Consider the following 825-nt stretch of genomic DNA (forward strand, 5'->3'; position numbering starts at 1 on the left):
ATGTTCATAAATAATTCAGTTACTTACTACAAACATATTTATACAAAATTAATAACTTTTTATAATCATTCTGCTTATAAAATAATATTTTTTATTAGAAAACTTTTTTGAATATTTTCATGATAATGATAAAAGGAACTTTTACTTTTAGAAAAAACAAAGAAAAATTTTAATTGATGACGAATTGATAACCATTCTCTTGAATACATCATCTTATTCTATCTTCAAATGATATTCTCACGCAAATGCATCTCTAATCCTTCCCACCAATATCATCGCAAGTATTAGGTGGAACATTGTATACAAGATTTTTTATATAGCTCGCAACAAAGAAGTCCATTACGGTGAGGTCTGGACACCTACGTGGCCACTGAATATGAAAAATTTGCAGATGCGCCATCTAATTGCATCCTCATTTTTCTCAATATATTTAAAGAGACGTCATCAAAAATAACCCAAACCAATTCAGTAATGATCTCGATAAAGACACGTGGATACATTTTACAAAATAATCGATAAAAAACGAAACGGCACAAATATCTCCAATACCGTTAGAGATAGGTATAGGGAACCTATACACAGTTTGAAAGAGTTTTAAATTTCCCAACTCCCAAAGTAAAAATATACTGGGTGTTCCATTTAAAATAACCAAGTTATTGCTGTTTAAAGTTGAGAGAAGTATTCAGCAGTTTTTTGAACACCCTGTATAATACTAAGTGACGACAAATATAACAATTTATAACTTCAAGGATCTAAAATAGACCCTCCAAAGCTGCTTCCTTAAAATTATTTTTTTATTGCTAATATTAAATTTCTACGCTATGC

Source organism: Anoplophora glabripennis, unplaced genomic scaffold, assembly GCF_000390285.2.
Source record: "Anoplophora glabripennis isolate ALB-LARVAE unplaced genomic scaffold, Agla_2.0 scaffold1017, whole genome shotgun sequence".
Classification (NCBI taxonomy): domain Eukaryota; kingdom Metazoa; phylum Arthropoda; class Insecta; order Coleoptera; family Cerambycidae; genus Anoplophora; species Anoplophora glabripennis.